Source organism: Pleurodeles waltl, chromosome 1_1, assembly GCF_031143425.1.
Source record: "Pleurodeles waltl isolate 20211129_DDA chromosome 1_1, aPleWal1.hap1.20221129, whole genome shotgun sequence".
NCBI lineage: Eukaryota > Metazoa > Chordata > Amphibia > Caudata > Salamandridae > Pleurodeles > Pleurodeles waltl.
Genome location: NC_090436.1, coordinates 854,834,858 through 854,854,815, shown reverse-complemented (window position 1 = coordinate 854,854,815; position 19,958 = coordinate 854,834,858).

Here is a 19,958-nt window from a genome sequence, read left to right as displayed (position 1 = left end):
CCCTGATTTGCTGTGGAGTTGGAGGAAATGGGTAAGTGTTTGGCTTACCGTTGGTTGTGGCCATTACAACATATATTTTTGCCACCATTGAGCACCACAAGCAGCAACAGGATGTGTAGGATCAGTCCATGAAGCTGCCTGCAGGTGAGTTTCTGCCTTATATTCTTTTGTTTCCACCAGCTCAGATGTGGTGATTGGACAGCCACATTCATGTCAGTGGAAAGCGACATCAGAATTGGGCCGGTGGGACACTGGCGGTCTGCCTTCCGACAGGCATACTAGCCTATTTAGCTGCGGTCTAGTGTAGCTGGCGGTGTCGGCTGGACCTCAGTGTTCTTTCATCCATGCAACTGCATGTATTATAATACGGCGGTCGGACCACCAACATGGCAGCGGTTGGACCGCTGCAGTGGTGGTCCCTGGACTATCAAACTAATAATCAGGCCCTTTGTTTTACCACTGCCTGTATTTTCTTCTCTTTTAGTGTCATTTTGATGTGGATTTCGTTCCTGTCAATCTTGGTTTCCTGTTGCTGTTCAATGAACAAACAAAAAAATCTTTAAAATGTTTATATTTAGTGTTTGGGGTAAGAAGATATGGGTAGATATAGTTAGTGTGGGTTATACCAATAGTTTTATTTGGTGAGCTTGTTCAGTGATAATTTGTGTTTCACTGTGATGTAGTATAGTGTGGTAGACCTAACTATACTTTGTTAGCAGTTTTGTGGTTCTGTAGATATTGTCATTTTTCCTTCCATAATGTAGTTGTAATGTTAAGTATGTAATGTATTTGTGATATATGTATTGTGAGGGTGGGTATTTTATGTTTACTTGCAGGTTTTTTAAGTCCGAGTTCAATGTTTGCCACTATTTTTAATGAGTTTTTTTTAAAGGAAATTAATTTGGTTTGATTAAAACAAGTATTATTTGTTGATTTCCTTTGATTCTCAGATTCCGTGAAGTGTTTTAAGTATCATTATTGTGATTGTTGTGTAGGAGGAAGGGTTCATTGTTATAGGTAATGGCTATGTGTTGTGGATTCTGTATGTCTTTGTATTGTCTAGGGACAGTAGGAGTTTGCCTTGTGGCTTTATAGTACACAATATTAGTCATTTTAAAGTATGAATTACAGGTAGCTGTCCTGTATTATGTTCAGGTACTTTAGGGAATGTGTGTTTTAAAATGTTTGTAGTGTGTTCTTGGGACCTAGCTTTTGCTTCATTTAATGCTTGAAGTCATGCTTTATCTCTGTCTCTGCTACATTTTAGGGGTGGTTGTTTTCTTTAACATTAATTACAATATCATTTTACAATGTAGTCCTCCCACAAGAAGCAGTTGCATAATATTTAGTACACTTCCAATTCACGTTCTTGGTGTTTGTGGTTTCCTGGTTGCATCTGCATCACTCATGCAAAAGCAACTGTATGCTTTAATGTGGTGTGATGTGCAGGACTCTTTCTGCCGTTCTGTATGAAAGTAGTATAATTTTTAATGTTTTCGGGTGTTTTACCTTTTATTCTTACATATGTGCTGTTGTGTTTGATTTTCTTATGTTTGTCTTTGAGGTAGTCGAGATATGGGACAGGTTATGTAAGAAATTGGGCCAATGGTCAAGGAGGATGAAAGTCCCACTCATGCAACAACCACAATCTTTCACAGGTGAACCATAAAAGCCACTAAAATAACCTGTGCTTAACCCTCTATTAGGCTTGGAACAAAAGCAGTCAGGCACAACTTAATGACAATGTGTAAACTATTTATGCAGCACACAAGCAGTAATAAAGTAGAAATGCAACACAAGAAAAATCACAAACCAATTTAGAAAGTAGAATAAATGTTAAAAAATGAAATGATAACAGAAGAAGAAGAATCCAATTAGAAGAACCAGATATATTCAATGTTCAAATCAAGTGAAAATAGTGCCTAAAAGTAAAAAGCGTCACGGGTGGTCATCTGGTCACACTAGAAACGGGGAAGTCACTAGTTCAAGCTGACCGCAATGGCAGACGTCAGATACAGAAATCAGGTGAGTCTCGCAGAAAACGCTACACTCTAAGTCTGGTGCGAAGAGTTGCATTTGTAGTGGAGGAGGCTGCGAAGAGGGTTTGAGCGCTGCAGACATTCATCACTGTAGCGTGAAGAGCCGTTCTGGCTTCATAAGCAGTTGTTGCTGTGGCACGAATAGCCAGTAAAGCACAGTAGACAGTTGTTGTTATAGCTTCATGTTGGCATGAGAGCTATTGCTGCTTTAGCACAAAGTGTAAGTCATTGTGGATAGTTGTTTTTGGTGCAAAAAAGCAAGTTCCACTTGAGCTTTGCTTTGGGGGTCATTATGGGTAACAGAATCTTGGTTGAACTGGCTTGTTAATGATCACAGGAGCTCAAAAGTCATGATTTCATTTTTTTACTTTGGATGAGCATTCACTGATGCCAGTCAAGGATCCTGGATACAAAGGGCACCTCTTGGGAATCAGGACTCACTCCAACAGAGGCCATCATCAGGGGGTCAGACAGGTCCTTTTGAATGTGCAAGCAGGACAAGTACAGCAGGTAATTTTGGGCAGTTGTGTCCCTGTATCCCACACAGGGGATACGCCAACTGATACTTGGAGTCACTGTGGTTAACCAGGAATGAAGGTAAGTAGGTCCAATCTTCCTACTCGAACAGCAAGGCAGTCTTCAAACAGAAGGGCTGTCCTCTAGCAGTAGGGCAGTCCTTCTGTATCTTCCACAGGTCCAGGTGTTTTCTGATGAGTGGCTCTGGAGGTCCAATATTTATACTTGATACTTGACTTTGTGTATGGGATTCCCCTACCTACTCTCAGCACAGGGTCTGGAAAGTTCATCTCATTTCCCTGGTCAAGGTTCCAAACTGTCTAAAGTGACAAAAGGGAAGGCATGCTTAGTGTCTGGTTCTTTGTGTGTGCTGTAGGCAAAACCCTTTGAAATATAAGTGAGGCTGGATCCTCCACCAACCATCCTGCCAGGATGGTCCATCCTGTCCACACCTAAGCCCACTTGGTCTCAATTTCTGGGGGCAATACACAAACCCCAACAGCAGAGCCATTTACAGATATGTGAGCAAGGACACTGGAAGAAGGTACAGTTGGTTGGGACAAGACAATATAAACTTTCTGAAAGTGATGGTTTCAGAATTATGACTTCATTTGAGCATAAACAGCCCAGTGTTAGTCAATAGGACAAATAGGCCTTGCAACAGTGGAAAATTACCTTAGGACCCCTGCGCTCTAAAAAGCACAGGAACCAAAAACTACCTCCTACTGCCTCAGAAGGTGACTCCAGGTCCCAAAGTACCTAGCACGAAGTGGTGCCATCATCACAAGGAGGAAAAGGGAGGAGCCTTGACTGCTATGTGCTATAAAGCACTGCAATGATTCCCACTGTGCAGGAACCAAAAAAACACCCACCAGTCCCTCAGAAGGAGACTCTAGATCCCAGAGTACCAAGCACCAGGTGTTGCCATCATCACGAGGACAATGGGGAGAAGCCTTGACCACTACGTACTTTAAAGCGCAGAGATGACCCCTGCTGTGTGGGACACACCAGGGTGAAGCCCGGGCCAATGGAGGGCCCAGACCTTAGGGCAACAATTTTATTAATCCACAGTGGGTAATGTCCAAGGTTAAAAATGTTTAGGATAGTGAAGATGAGGTAATGATCAATCACTCTCTACTGTATTTGTAGAAAGATGGGAAGCAAGGAACTACCAGGCCATCCCTTGTAAAGGGTCAACATGTTTCGCGTCCCAGTGGTCCATACGGATCCAGTGATGCTTCTTCAGGACCAAACAGATGAATACTTCTCCAATTATTCAACACATAGGGGGTCATTATGACACTGGTGGAAGGCGGAGAAGCGGCAGTAAGACTGCCAACAGGCTGGCGGTCTTTTTTTTTGTATTATGACCATGGCGGTTATCGCCATGGTCATCCGCCGCTTCTCCATTCCACCCACCAGGGCGGAGACGACCGCCGGGCTGACTCCAGCCCGGCGGCGTCACAATACCGCCGCCGGTATTTTGACCCGGCTTACCGCCGTGGATTTCCAGTGGTAGGAACCGCCATGAAATCCATGGCGGTAAGCACTATCAGTGCCAGGGAATTCCTTCCCTGGCACTGATAGGGGCCTCCCCCACCCCGACTCCCTCCCTGCCACCCCCCAAAGGTGGCAGGGCCCCCCTCCCCACCCTGACCCCCAACATTACAGAACTCACACACACACAACACACACGCAGGCACCACCAACACACACACGCACACACACCGACATACATGCCTACATCCACACACTCAATCAGACATGCACACCCATATACAAACATACACGCACACATCCATACATACAGACATACACGCACTCATTCCCAAAACACGCAACACACCCGCAAGCATACACGCACTCACACACCCCCTCTACACACACAGACGCACACCCCCATGCACCCACAAAACACACAACACCCCCCCACCCCCTCCCCTAATGGACGATCGACTTACCTGTTCCGTCGATCCTCCGGGAGCGGACGGGAGCCATGGGGGCTGCTCTGCCGACACCACACCACCAACAGAACACCGCTGCACCGAATCACACGTGATTCGCTGGGCAGTGTTCTGTTGGCGTGGCGGTGGAGGTGGAGTAACCTCCCCTACCCCGCCGCCCGCCAGTATGGCTGTTGGCGGCTCTCCGTCCGAAAAAAGACAGAGAGCAGCCAACAGTCATAATACGGTGAGCGGCAAACCGCCATTACTGGCGGTCTTCCGCACGGCGGTCCCTCGGCGGTCTTGTAAAAAGACCCCTGAGGTTGTAATGACCACCATAGACTCCTATAATCTGACACTGTCAGTCTTGATGTCTCCAATCACTTACAAAGTCAAGTGTGTCTCAAGCTTGTTATTTCTAAAGATTTACCGTCCCCATTAAGGAACAGGCTTCATGGGAAAACACAGGCCTGAAGACGGAGCTGAGGAGAAGTGCTGCCCCTGCCTGTGACTGCGCTTTGCTGGGCTATCCTGCAGTTGCTGCTTCTGCCTGTGAAAGAGGACAAAGACTGGACTCTGTTGTGCATTCCTGCTTGAGAAGAATATCCAAGGGCTTAAACTGAGCTTGCCTCCTGTCTTCAAGTCTCAGGGGCATCAAATACTTTATCTGCCAGCACCTGGACTCTCTGCTGAGACTCTTGCCCTGCCAAGTGGCACACCATCCAGTCCCCAGGCCCTTGAAAGATGAAGTTGGCAGAACAAGGACTGAAATCCACGCACAGAACACAGTGCAGGGAAAGTTTTGACGAACCACCTGCAACGCAGCTGAAAAACAACACGCCACCCGCTTCACGGCTAGAATTGACACTCCACCTGCATTGTGGCTGGAGAAACGATGCAGCACTCGCTTGTGGCTGCTGATAATGACGCAAACCTCACACAGAGCGGTTTTCTAATACTGTGCAACCAGATTTCTACGGCATCGTCTCTAGGTGACAAAGTCATAGTGAACCTGCATGGATCCAACGTGCCCAGTCCGGAAATCGACACATCGCTCTCTTGCGAGGGAAAAAACAACGTATCGCCTACCCGACTGGAGAAGAAACGACACACAGCCTCACTTGCGAGTAAGGAATTGACGCACCACTGACTTTCCGACGCACGCTCGCCTGTGTGGCTTTATTTTTTATGCAAACCAGGTATTTTGTGTAAAATCAATGTTTCCATTGTTTTCTATGGAGTAAGAGCCTTTTCACTTTGAAAATTAATATCTTGACTTGTGTATGTTGGATTTTTGTTGTTTTGGTCCTGTATGACTTAGATAAATATTACCTATTTTTCTAAACTGGTGTGGTGTCCATTTTGTTTTTACTGTATTACTATGTGTGTTGGTACAAATACTTCACACATTGCCTTTGAGATAAGCCTGACTGCTTGTGCCAAGCTACCAAGGGTGTGAGCAGGGGATATCTGAAGTGTGTATCTCCATTGACCTGACTATAGTGAGGGTCCTTACTCGGACAAGGTGCAACCTGACTGCCAACCAAAGACCCTATTTCTAACAGTCAGTTTTCTGAGTAGCCTGGGGTAGCCCAGAAATCTGTCTAAAATGTTTGTGATGCTATGTGGGTGGAAGAGAGTAAACGTTAGAGTACCCCCTTGGGCCTAACCTACAAATTTCCCTACGTGGGCGTCATTTTTTATTTGCAGGGGTTCTGGGGAACCTGACACAAATGCATCTGAAGGACTACAACTCTGCAGGTTTTATGTTTGGCTTGGTGTCCAAAATAGGTAACAAGTAAGTGATGGCCCTATTTGAGATCTATGCCAGAAAGGGTGTTTCGACCCTCATTTTTGGGAGTATAAAGTTATCAAGGGCCTCCAAGCTGAGGGGAATAGGATCTGCAGGTGTTTTCTTGCTTTGTCCCCAGGTTCACCTAGCTATGTCATTCATGAACAACTGGGGTTTCCAATTGTGGAGGATTCCATTAAACTGGCTCCCCTAATGTTATGATGTTCTGTTTGGTGAAACCAGGAGGCCTCGCTGAACAGAGACATCATTCTGGACTGCCTTGGCTGTGACACGGACCTTCACATTCCGTGGCTATGATACGTGAGGGACACGTGCCAATTGGGCAGAGTGGATTTATTCACCTCACCTGGCCATCTCACGGCGATGGACAAAAAATAGCTCAAAGATACTTTAAAGGAACTGCTGGTTAAGGACAGGGAGGCTAGCGAGCTGCAGAAATCCGCAAATAAAGAGTATGTGTCGGTACAAACAACTCTGGACATGGAACTATATTTAGTGAAGGTAACAAGTCCCAGGGATAGGGTTCTCCTCACTAGGTTCAGGCTGGGTCTGACCAGGTGTTAACTTTCTTTTTCTTTGAGTCAGTTTAACCTGAAGGAAATCCAGACCTGCCCCTGTGACAAGCAATCCCTGCAAACCCAGGCCCATTTTACTTTTTTTTGTGACCTTCATAACTGTTACTCTGGAATGTTTTTGTTTCCCCTGCTGAAAGGGGTTTTGATTTTTGGCACTTCCCGGGTCTTCTGCATTTACTCCCAAATCTCAAGGTTTGCCTTGGAGTTGTTAGATTTCTTAAAACTGCATTACAACACATACCGTCTTTGATGTTTTAATCTGACTCAAGCTTTGTATAGTGCACATCTGGCTTCTTGTTTTTTTATGGTTATATGTTTTTAATATTTTGTATACATTTTATATTTATGACCTCTCAACCTTTTTGACTTTTGATATGATATTTGGGCGTTTTAGCATCAGCCTTTGCCCTAACCGATGTATGTTTTTAACCTGATGATATTTTATTGAATATCTTTGATGAAATTGCTTTGTCAGTTTATCATCCTAAATCAAAATAAAGCTGAATAATTGATTTGATTGACTTTAGGAGTGTTGCAGTGCAAGGACATTCAAAACTAAACAACACATGTCCTACTTTTTAAATACAGTGAACTCTGCTCTTTGAGCCTTTAGGGCATACCTTACGAGTGAGTTACATGTATTGAAAAGGAAGGTTTAGGCTTGGCAAAAATGCTTATTTGCTAGGTCAAAATGGCAGTTTATAACTGCACTACAGGCTGCAGAGGCAGACCTGAGACACATTTTCAAAGTGCTCCATTAGTGGGTGTTACAATGAGTGCTGTAGGTATGTAATTTACAGATCTTGGGTACATGTAGTACCAATAATTAGGGGCATGCAGTAAATTGAATGTGTCAAGAGGTCCAAGGCAATTTTGCCATGTTTGAAGGTGAGGGCACAAGCACTTTAGCACTGGTTAGCAGTAGTAGTGTGCAAAGAGTCCTAAAGCCAACAAAAACAAAGTCAGCAAACAGGAGGGGTGAATGCAAAACATTTGGAGAACACCATACCTGGAACGCCAGGTCAGGTGTAAAGCCCCCTTTTTTGGATGGTCACCCCCATTTCTTGCTGCTTGATGCTGTTGCTTTTGACCTGAAAGTGTACTGAGACCTGCTAACCAGGCATCAGTGCCAGTGTTCTTTCCTTTAAACTCTACTGAGATGTTGTAAACCCGATTGGCAAAGACTTTGCCACCCCTGTACTGTATTAGTAAATGGTACCAGTTGTACCCAGGCAGGGAAGGTAAAGGGGTTGCCAGGGCTGCAGCACTGATTGTGCCACCCTGTGTGACCCAAGTAAAAGCAAAGCCTGCAGAGTTACCATGTCAACCTGCACAGTTTGTCTGCTTTACTTCGACTCTGACCACACCACGTACAGGCAGAGTCCCTTTACTGACCATAACACAGCTCAGTCACCCCTAAGGCAGGCCTCCTATAGCCCAGGAGGCAGTGTGCACTGTGTTGTGAGTGTGACCATGTGTGCATGAGCATAAGTGTTCCTGTGATAGCATCTAAAACTTAATGCTACCTCATGTGACTGGCAGTCCATAGGATAACATGGGATGGCACCCGGGCAGTGCCAGATATCCAGCTCCAGAATGGCCTGGCTGATTTACCCTGTGTTTGGTATCAACCACCATGCTTTTTAATCCTGAGCATTATTCTTGAGCTCAGGAGTAGCTAGCATGTACCCTGGTGGCATCCTTAGAGGATGTCCACAAAGTTGCAGGCTTTCTCTTGCCTTGGTGGACTCACCAAACTATTTGCCGCAAAGGCAATAGTCTGCCCTTGTGATGGCTGTGCTAGCAGTTGCCTAGGCTGGAGACAAAGGACCTGGGTAGGAACGAGATCACACCTCCTCCCTCCCAGAATGGCTGGTGTTCACAGTAATCAATGTGGTGAGCCTCACAGACTTTCACCACCCTTGATAGGCAATATCTTGTCCCCTACTTGAGGACAAAGCCCTTCCCAGCCTGTCCCAGCTGACAGACAGGAAAATGAGTTATTCAGGAAGCATACACCCCCAAAAAGGTAGCCACACCTTTAGGGTGGGCTAGGAGGTCTGTACAGCCGAGGGAAAGTTCTGCCATGTTGGCAAACCTTAGAAATAGTGGGCTCTGGGTAGAAAAATGACGTACTCCCACAGGAAGTTATCACTTCAGGAGCAAACCATTGGCCACTGCCCCTCACAACGTTAACACCCTATAAACCAGGATTTTAGGGGTTCCCCTGGAACCAGAACCTCAGTTCTGACTTTGAATTTGAGAAGAGTCACAAAGAAGACACTGTCACTGACAACAGGACTTGAAACTCTGATGCTGTACAAAGAGAGGACATTTAGGTGCCCTGAGGGGACCATATACTGAAACTGTGTGATGGATGCGTGCCTGTGGTGAAAATTCATTGCTGTCAACAAGAGGGACTCCAGTGGATGCCAGAAAATAACACGAACACCCCTGACTGGTGGAACTAGTCATCTGCAGAAGACTCCTTGTGCTATGTCAGAATAAGTGCAACCTGTCGGGCTCTGATTGAGTGAGCCCAAAGCAAGTCAGTGACCTGTACCTTGAGACTAGTACTGAAGCTCTCACCAAGTTTCAAGCCGCTACCCCATTCCAGATGACCCCCAACCAACAAAGTAACTGTGGACTACTTTTGCCACTGCCAAGGCTTCTCTGTCACCAGCCCAGTAACCGATGCCTTCTCGGACACGACCGACTCCAGAGCAACTCCCAGAAATAGTGACTGACGGCAGCAATTACCCAGCTGCTGAGATACTGCATCCTGAAGGAGGTGAGTTCAACCAAGTGGCAAAGCATCTTTGGCATGACCCTGCTTTGATTGACAGCGGAAAGGCTAAAACTGCATCCTGAGCTCCCAGATGTGGTAGTGAAGATCCTGCTGTGGAATCCAGGTCCAGGGATCCCAAACACCTCTTTTCTCTGAGGGTAGAGTGTAGCTCCAACCCCAAGTTTGCGTTTGTCAACTGCTGCAAGTTTGACAGTGCCCACGGATCACGTCAGCACCAAAGACAGCCAGAGCACAGCTGCACCTGGACTCCCTGGACAAGGTAATGAGATACTGTTTGTTGAGACTTGGTCTAGGGACCCACAAGACCTTAACTCCAGGTGGGTTTCACAGAACTCACCAACAAGTGACCGATTGCACACTGTGTTTTTCTGCATTGACTACAATGATAACTGTATAAGACTTAAAAGTGCATCTATTTTTAAATGCTTTAAAAATTCTACCACTCCGGTTGTATATCAGATACAATGGGGCAGATTTATGGAAAGTGGCGCTGCACCTATTGCAACGCCACTTTTCCTGCGCCACTTAGCGCCACCTAACACCACCATGTGTGTGCCGTATTTAAAATACGGCGCACCATGGCAGTAGTCAGGGGGAGTAGCGTCATCATTTTTTATGCTAGTCCAGCACTTGGCACTAATCCTGCATGGCTCCTAGAGGCCCATTAAACACAATCGAAGCCTCTGTTGTATGCCTGCTCTTAGCAGGTGTAAAACAATGCCAATAAAAATGAAGCAAAGAAATCTGTTAGATTTCTTTGTGCCATTTTTTCAATCCCCCTAGTGCTGTAACGCCCACTTTGCATATATTATGCCTGGTGCAGGTATAATGTGGCTCAAGGGGTTACAAAGTGGTGCAATGAAAGCATTGCACCACTTTGTAAATATGGCGCAACGTTTTTGGCCTTCCAACACCACATTAGCATCATAAAAATAATGCTGATGTGGCATTGGAATGGCGCTAGGCCCACATAAATCTGGGCCAATGTTCGTTTTGGTATCTAAATAAAGATCAAAATCTGGTTTATTATTCTAATTTGGTGTTGGATTTCTTTTGAGTTGTGTCATTTACTTGTCGTTCATGTGGGTGTTGTGAAATGCTTCACACGTTCCTCTAAGTAGCCCGACTGCTCTTTGCCACTCCACCAGGACTGATCTGAGGTTTGCTGGTGTGAACCTGATGCCCACTTCTGGGTAGAGTGTGAGTATTACATGTTAAGACCCCACAGTCATGTCACATTGTACTGCCACCTTGCTACAGGTTGGCTTTCCTTTTCTGTTGGGGAGAACATGTTTGTTTTAGTTTTATGTTAAAAATAAAAGATTGGTTAGTTTTGTCAGTAGGTACGGTTTAATGTTTAAGTTCATTGTATAGGAGTTGTTTTATTTTTATAACTTTTTTTATTTAACTTACTTTGAAAGTGCCTTTGTCCAGGTTTATGAGTGTGAAGTCAGTCATTTTGCCGTGTAGTAGTTCATTTTTGCTGAAATGTTTATTTATTAACTAAGAATTGATATAAACAATAAAATGTGAAGTTTAGTCATTTCTATATACATTTACAAATCCGTTAGGTTTCGTTGCAGTTAAATTATTTTTTTAACTTTCTTGTAAAGGTGTTTTTTTTTGTTGAAGTCTTCCTTCTGAGTTTTGTTTGTGCAGTCCTACAGAGTGTAATTTTCTTGAAGCTCCTAAGTTTTTCCTGCTAAAAACATCAAGGTTGTGTGCTCTTTTTATTGTGTTCACTTAATTGCATTTACATTTTTCTTAGTTTGTTTGCTTTAGAGTAACTTTTATTACCTACTTTGTGTGTAGTTTGAGCTTTTGTATTAGTTATTTTCTTTTTTGGTGGATGCTAATTATCATTTCTGCATTAATTTCAAATATGTGAATTGTCTAGAATGTTGTATCATTAATATATTTTAAATGTAATACTCATTTTTAATATGTTCATTTGTGTGGTAAAATGTGTTTTTTTGTAATAACATTTGATTTTTTAAGTGTGCTTATTCTAATTGAATATTTAATGTGAATAGATATAGGTTTTATACATGAATAATTTAAAGTTTGCAGTTTTAATGGATTAGTAATTATTATTTGGGTACTGTGTTCATTTGTTGATATGTTTATGTTTATCTTATTTGGAAAAAGAGATTATGATTTAAAATATATAATTTTCCCCTTATTTTTCAGGATATTACTTCTGTGAACATTAGGTGTTTCAATATTTTTGATATTGTATTTATACTTAAATAGTAGACAATACTTTGTGTTTCAATATTTGCGTGTTCAATTTTGTTAAATTCAGATATTTTCTACTGCAATAGTTTTCTCGTCAACAGTTGTCAGTGTTTTTGGTTAAGTAAAATATTGTGATATTTTAGCAATCTACATAGCTTTCCATGATATTCTGTCATGGAACCTTATATCGAAAACATATCACTGAACAATTGTCTATACTGAGCACATAACTCGATAGAGTGGGTTTTAAGGGACATAAACATATATTTACCAAAGAGGCTGCACAATGAAAGTATTTATTTAGCAACATAATACAGAGAATTTGAACGTGTAGGATCACATATTAAACATTTCTCAGCTTCAGTTTAACCTGAGAGTTATATTACGTTATGGAATATGTGTTTCATATTCTAGTACTAATTAAGAAAATAATGTGATCGTATAAATTGAAATTGATGTTGAAGAAGACTTACTAGGCTTTTCCATTCAACTCTTGTATGTGGCCAGTCGACTAATCAACACAACAGTTGTAGCAGAATAGAAAATGGTAGTAGGTGACAAATAGGCAGAAAACACAGGGCCTTCAAACCAGAAGAAGACATGATATGGACAAGTACATAAGAGACCTTTCATGCACTATATAATTATGTGCTGCATACAAATTGTCTCAACATATATAATAAACATATATGTCAGCGTTATAGTACAAGAACCAAAGATGTACTATTCTCTAGAGTTTGTAAGTAACTTTGATATAATTGTGTCAGCTACGCATTTAGATGTGGGGGCAAAACTCTTGATATAGAGAACTGAATAACAGAAAGTTAGCATGCCAGAATATTACTATAATCGATTCATATTAAACTGGGAGGGGAGAGATAAAACTGATTGAGGGTGAGATTTGTAAGGTGTGTTCCTATTTGTGAGGGGTGATGACAGTGTAACATATTTAAAAACCATCTGCATACACAATACATGTACTGTTAAAAATAAACATACTTTAAGAAAGCAAACATTATTACAAGAAAATAAATATTACAACACACATATTTTTTTTTTTTTTAAATGTAACATTTAAAATATATCAATAATACAACAATCCAACAAATAAACATATTAGAAAATCAATCAGAAATGCCATATTAAATGGTGTAGGCTTCATCCTGGAGGCTGTAGTGTACAAAGTAACACAGTCAATTGTAAGAGGGCAGACCATAGAGTATACGCTACATTGATGTGCTTGCAGGGTTATTGTTTGTCAGATGTGTATGATTTAGGCGTGATATTCTTTCCTTATACTTTTCAATTCAGAGTTTTTCATAGGGTAGGTGGAGTTAAAAGCCTTTGCCGCAAAGATTTCCGCCTATAGATCTAATTAAAAAATAGGTTTGTTAAGTAATAAGTAGTAACATTACAGCTATGAGCTGTAAGAGCTTCAACATTTTGTGGAAGGGAGTGGAATCTTATAAATCCTACTAATGAGCTGATATTTCTATCCCAAAATAGAGAATACCACCTAGCTGGAGATCTCTGCCCATACAAAGGCGTACATTTATGTGTGTAGAGATCTCTGCATGTAGATATACCTTTGTAAATCAGGCCCACGGTATAAACTAGGTATTGTTGTGAAACATTAGTTGTCTCACCTTTATTTTGAAGGACAGGACATTGTTTTTTTAGTTTCAGACTTTGCACATCATGGGTGGCAAGCATACAAAAGCGCATTGGCTATAGTCTAACCATTTTTTATCTGACGTTATTTCAGAGCTGTTTGATTATGCAACATAAACCGGATTCCCCAATTTTAATGCCACAGCAGACAGTTTGATATAAAAATGATTTACTTGCAGTACAAGTTGTCACTCTATTGTGTCTTAGTACAGCAGATGTTAGTATTAGCCAGCTTTGAGGGGACTAATGTTTGCTGTTAGAATCCAAACAAGTGATGTGCAATTCACACAGATATTTCAATTGCAAGTACATTAACCATTTGGGTTATCTTAGCAACTGAAGAAGTCAAATATCCATGGAAAATGAGCTTAGGAGAGCATATAGTGAGTGTGTAACATGGGCCCACATCTTTCAGGTGTAACTTAACTTAAATAAGTTAGGAGCTACATTTACACTTGATAATGCCTATTCACCACCTCACTAGGGATTGCCTTGGCCACTACTTTAATAAAAGCCTGAAAACATGATTTAGCCTAACTGAAGCATATGTGTAATCCTATGAATATTGTTATACGTGAGAGCCTTTCCAACAATGTAAATGCAAGACTCTATGCACCTTCGCTATTTTCATTGTCTAGCTTTGAGCTTTAGGCTTCTTCTGGGTGTATTTGACTAATAGAGTTATGACTGCAGTTGCTGAATTTGACCCAGTGTGCATATTTTAAAATTCATGGTGTTTGCGTCAATTGGGACATCAGGAGAGTTCAGCATGAGTTGCTTCGTTAAATCACATGTCTAACTGATCTTGCATGAAATAGGCTGGCATGCTGCTAGCGGGCTTCATTGCCTTGAGGGTACAAAGCTCCATGGACAGGAGTCGGCAGAATCATCCTGGTCCTCTTCATTGGCCGCTTGTATAATGTTGAACTTGCCCTGGACATGCTGTCTCTTATCTCCCAAAAGCAGAGTAATTCCACCTCTTCATCCTTCTAATAAGGTCCTACTAGAAGAGCTCCATCTCCATTCCACCGAAAGTGTGTGTGCATTCAGACAGTGTAGTTCCACAAAGAGGACAACTAGAAAGTTCACACTAAACCCTGCCTCCTCTTTTATAAATGTCCTCTTTCTCTTAAGTGGAGCGACCTGCATCTTGAGCGGACTCTGGTTGTTTTGAGGCTATGCACAGCAAAAGAGGAAGAGGGGAGGGTTTTTAGTATTGGTTGTATTCATGTGCTTTAAACTATTACTGCTTGGTCTAAGTGTTTGCAGAACATCAATCAATCAGGTAATTTATAAAGCGCGCTACTCACCCGTCAGGGTCTCAATGCACTAGGGGGTGAAGCTACTGATTGAATAGCCATGTTTTGAGGTGTTTCCTCAATGTCAGGAGGTGCTGGGTCTGGCGTAGGTGGAGCGGTACGGAGTTCCAGGTCTTGGCGGCGATGTGTGAGAAGGATCTTCCTCCGGCAGTGGTGCGGCTGATGCGGGGGACAGAGGCGAGGGCGAACATTGTTGCATATATACCACTTTCCTCATATGGCATGAGATGCAACATAAGTGCATTCACTTTACCAGTCCATCCCTTCACACCAGCTGGAGAAACACAGGTTTTACAGCCTGAATTTCGCCTACAATGATATTGTGGTTGAATTTTGAGGTGCAAGTCTTCCCGCTCTATCATTCACATGAGCGAAGAGGGCTGAGAGATGCATATTTTCTGCACCTGAGCATGAATCTCTACTTCTTTTTTGTGAATTGGATTTATGCAGAAATGTTTGCACCGTATTATGCATACAACTATGTATGGAAAATATTTGGACACATCCCTTTCTGAATTTACCTTTTAGTAAGCAAAGTTATTAAAAAAAAGTGATTCTGAAAACTGGGAGATATCTGGAAGGTCTAAAGTGGGTAATTTGTTGCTTTCTAATACTTCAAAAAATTAAGAGTTAGTGAGGCATGCTTTGACCAACACATTCTTGCACTTTAGAAATCATTTTAGCATTTAATACAAGCCTATCTTTTATGTTAAGAGCTCTCCACTCCGACTGGGGAGTGTCGGCAGTCAAGGTACTATTAACTCATAGTTTGGGAATACCAAGAAAAAACGTAAACTTACAGTAAATTGTAAGTTTAGCTTTGTGAATTAGGCCCTCAATATCTATGTTGCATTAATTAAACATATGTACAACAAAGAAATTGTTTCTTGAGTAAACGTCATCAAGAATTCGTAAGTTGCACGTATTACAGTCGCCAAAAAACCTTGTATAATAACATGCCTAATTTAGCATTGTTGAAAAGAACAAGGACAATTGTATGGTGAACATGAATAAAACACCTGTACACCAGTTCAAAAATGTTCCTTTAAAACTGTGTCACCACTTTCTGGGATTTGTAAATTGTCTGCTGTCGGAGGCCTGCAAATGATACCTTAGGAAATTACTAATGAACAAACAAGAACGAGGCCAGAGGGGGAATAGGAGAGAGGAAGGCTGAGCAAGAGATAGCAAGGGAGGGAATGAAAGAGCGAGGAAGCAACAAAGGGAAAGAGAGAAACAGAAATAAGGGAAAAAGTGGTGTCAAGAAACAGTGTATGAGGGACAGAACGAGAAGGGAAAGAGGCACAGTGGAGAAAGAAACACTAAAATAAAGGTGGTGAGATACAGAATGCAAAAGAGCGTCCGTTCACTCACACTTCCCGTACTCTGGGGCATATTTATACTCCGTTTGCGCCGGAATTGCGTCGTTTTTTTTTACGCAATTTCGACGCAAAACTAACTCCATATTTATACTTTGGCGTTAGACGCGTCTAGCGCCAAAGTCCATGGAGTTAGCGTCATTTTTTAGCGTGGACACCTACTTTGCGTTAATGAGATGCAAGGTAGGCATTCCCGTCTAAAAAATCGACTCCGAGGCATGTGCGTCGGATTTATACTCCCATGCAAAAATCACGCCCGGGAGTGGGCGGGTCAAAAAAAATGACGTACGGCCGCTTTTGCGCCGTTTTTAAGTGCCTGCAAAAGGCAGGCGTTAAGGGACCTGTGGGCTCTGAAGGAGCCCAGAGGTGCCCTCCCATGCCCCCAGGGACCCCCCTGTCCCCCTTGCCCACCCCAGGAGGACACCCAAGGCTGGAGGGACCCATCCCAGGGACATTAAGGTAAGTTCAGGTAAGTATTTTTTTTATTTTTTTTTGTGGCATAGGGGGGCCTGATTTGTCCCCCCCTACATGCCACTATGCCCAATGACCATGCCCAGGGGACTGAAGTCCCCTGGGCATGGCCATTGGGCAAGGGGGCATGACTCCTGTCTTTGCTAAGACAGGAGTCATTTCTATGGGGGTTGGGAGTGAAAAAGAAATGGCGCAAATCGGGTTGAGGCGCAAAAATTGCCTCAACCTGACTTGCCCCATTTCTTGACGCCCAAGCTCCATTTTCCCCTACGCCGGCGCTGCCTGGTGTACGTCGTTTTTTTTAACGCACACCAGATGGCGCCGGCGGCTAACGCCGGCTAACGTCATTCAATAAATACGCCGCCCGCATGGCGCTTCAGAATGTGTTAGCCGGCGCTAATTTTAGCGCAGTTTTGCGTCAAAAAGTATAAATATGGACCTCTGTGCGCTTTTATTTACACATTCCGCTGCGCTTATGCGCTTACAATTGGATCTCTCGGACGTAGCTTAAATGTGATATATGTGTCCTCACTTGTTCCTGAATGCCTACTAGGCTACTCCGGATTTTTTGGTCACCGCGTGTGGATAGAGGGCCCTGATCAGCATTTCTGAAAGGAACGGTTAATTTACTCATCGCATTGCACTTCTTTCAAACCGTATTCCTAGAAAAAATCTTTTATAAAGCCGAGTAAAGTTTATACTTTATTATACTTATGCTATCCATAACGAGGTAACAATCACTGCATTTTTGTTGGTCTTATACTACTCTTTAAGATTAGTACACAGACCGTTTGGGGACTTGTACATTAACGGCAATTCACCAAAACGCCAGGAGTACCGATAGTGACATCGCATGCCCTTCACACTCCCTTTGTCCTTAAATTCCCCTCTCACACACGTGCTTACATGCACAACCAAACACACACGCACTTTCGCACGGAAACACACACCAACCTGCATACATTTAACAGTATTTTAAAAAACATATGAGCTGCCACTGCGTTTCAGGCACTGACTTCGCCCCGTCTGAGGCCAGGAGTCGCTAAGGCAGTCTTAGAGGCCGCAAGGGGCAAGCCAGGGGTCGCAGCTATGACTCCTGACGACCCCTAAATGACGTCCTTGGACTTAAAGCTGTATTTTTCATGAGCATTTGCACCAGGAACTATTGCTGCGACGTATTAGGAACATATGTTTCATAAATGGGCTGAAAGTGACTGTTTTACAGTAGTCGTGTTCATCTGCCTCCCATCGCTAATAATTTTAGACGTGCTCAAAGAGCATGGAGGCAACCACATTGTACTTTAAAGCTGCCTGGACGGCCTCCCTCTTTTGATCTCTGCTTTTGTTCTAGTGCCAGACGGCTGCTCCTTGAAAAATCAGTTCCAAACATTAAACAGTCATTTCACGATCCATGCAAGGTGTATATTATGTCTCAAATAATTAACATATAAAGCTGCCATAAAAATGACGTTGACACGTGTCAAGCTGTGAATGTGGTGCTTATAGAGTGATATATCGGGGGTGAAACTAGTATACAGTGGTGGGCGCTTCTGCAACCACAGAGCATGAACAATGTCGCATCTAAGAATGGGAGCTGAGATTCAGAGTCTATATGTGCACATAAACAGATCTAGTGTACAACCAATGTTTGAATGCGTCGTTCGAACTTACGTGTTGGTGATGATAGACAGACAGGCAGGCAGACAGAAAGATACTGATATGTGACTCTGTAAATATGAACGAGACACCGTGTAATACTTTTTGCAGGGATGCAAGTTTGGCAACTCGACAATGGGTTGTTTGTGTTCCTTTGTTTACAATGTGGCCTGACATCCTGCAGATAAGGCAATGTCTTGTCCATTGCAACTGTACTATATTACAGAACCACATGTATGGGAAAACAGGGCTCGGAGGAACTTGCTTAACTTATGCCTTGCAGCAGGTGGTGTAACATTGCCCATTCCCCACTTCCGAGGAGCTCTTTGATAGGTGGCATGAGAGTGTCGGGGCCCTTTCATGGATCTTTTCATAGGAGATCAATTGTAAGGGTTACAGAGACTGCACACCCTAAACGGCCCGTCCACGGCTCATTCACAAGAGCCAATGGAGATCTTGCCCACTTCATTGACAGCATAGCTGGGACTCCCCTGCCAATCTTTTTCGAGGAGCACTGGCGCTATACACTCTGCTTTAGTTTCTGCTTCATATGTTTCTTCTGTTATATTGCTGCCTCTCTAACTTACCATTAATCGCTCTATTGAAACACCCTTCCTTACTTAATTCATTTCCTCACATGTATTAATCGCTTAAAATAAGTTAATCTTTCAAATGAAATCTTCCTTTGACAGAAATTTTCCTTTTACCCACCAGATCAGTGGAATGGGATTCTATAATCACTCAAGATGCACATTTAACTCTGTATGGCAGGAACACAACTTTGATTAGCATCAACGTTAGTCCAGGACTGATGGATCTAAGCAATATTTCTAGAATAACTCCTGACTATATGAATGAGTTCAATTTAGATTAACTCTAGCTAAGTGTATTTAATGAGGATATTATGAAATCTGTCATCGACCAGGCCCTCCTGGATCTAAGGAAATGCCTGGTCATCGATTAGTCAGAAATAAGAACATTCCTGTGATAAGCACTAATCGATTAGGGTCTCACTTGGCTTGGTTAAGGTTCCAAATGAACAATGAAAGGATATCTTAGAGACTCTCACCAACTTGACTAGGTAGCTTCTGAATGTAGCATATTTTATATATCTCGGAAATGGTGGCATATCTATGTAGAAAAGCCAGGACCTGGGATTCCATAAACACTCTTTTGCAAGATTGATTAAATTGATTAAATGAATGATGGGAGCTATCAGCACTATGCTGTCGATCCCCTCTTCTGAATTATGAGAACCATTAAAATAAAAACATTTACTAACGTTAAGACTTTTTGGTATTGCTTGTTTCCAATTTTTTACCTCTAAATATGCCTTACAAACACTTGTCAAGAGATGACAAAGTGTCATATCAGTAAGAACTGGTGTCGCTATTTGTACCATGTGGGGTTAGAGACGTGGGTGGATGAGAACAGAAAATATCCAAAAGAAAATATTAATATATACTTGACTAGTTTGTTGAAACGTGAGAGACTCAAGTTTCAATTTCTCTTTGGCAGACATGCCAACT